Here is a 551-nt window from a genome sequence, read left to right as displayed (position 1 = left end):
CCGGACCCTGACCCCTCCCCAGTGTGGCCTGGGAGGGGGGGGGGGGGTTTTTGTACACGGTCCCAAGTGCCGCGAAGGACCCCTCATCAAAATTGAAAACCGTTGTGGAACACAACTCCTTTCAAATAACGCTATTATTGATACAGTTTTTGTACTATATTGGTACGGGAAGCTTCCAACCCGCCTTTGGGGGTTATGTTTGGTCAATTTTTTTTGACCGGGGTTTACGGACCCCTTTTTTTTTTTTTTTTTTTTTTTTTGTGGGTCTGTCCGCCATATATACATATACCCCTATATATATATACCCATATATATATAGCCCCGTACCCCCTCGTGCGGCTGCCCCCCCCCCCCCACGTTGCGTGTCCGCCACCTCCTTCGGGCCCCCTCATTTTCGCTTCATGGCTGCTATTGCCTGCATCTTTGTTTTGTTTTGTGTTTTCTCCGTCTCGATCCTTTTATTCGCCTTTTTTCCGCGTATGCCGCGCTTCTTCCTGTGTTTTCCGGTGTTTTTGCCTTGCTCGCACACTCGGCTGCATTTGCTGTTCCAC

The 551-nt window shown here is 49.5% G+C and overlaps 1 non-coding gene across 1 annotated transcript, besides 2 other annotated features; it reads left to right on the top strand.

The window, feature by feature from the left end:
* Window positions 1-126: 126 nt before the first annotated feature.
* On the top strand, window positions 127-235 carry Tc00.1047053479687.10. Its single transcript, XR_008254904.1, has one exon. It is a non-coding gene; the product is annotated as a spliced leader RNA (transcript).
* Window positions 236-260: a microsatellite.
* A 15-nt stretch (window positions 261-275) lies between these two features.
* Window positions 276-318: a microsatellite.
* Window positions 319-551: the final 233 nt, after the last annotated feature.

The sequence above is a fragment of the Trypanosoma cruzi genome, assembly GCF_000209065.1.
Source record: "Trypanosoma cruzi strain CL Brener chromosome Unknown tcruzi_1047053479687, whole genome shotgun sequence".
Lineage (NCBI taxonomy): Eukaryota > Euglenozoa > Kinetoplastea > Trypanosomatida > Trypanosomatidae > Trypanosoma > Trypanosoma cruzi.
This window is presented reverse-complemented; position numbering and strand designations above follow the sequence as displayed.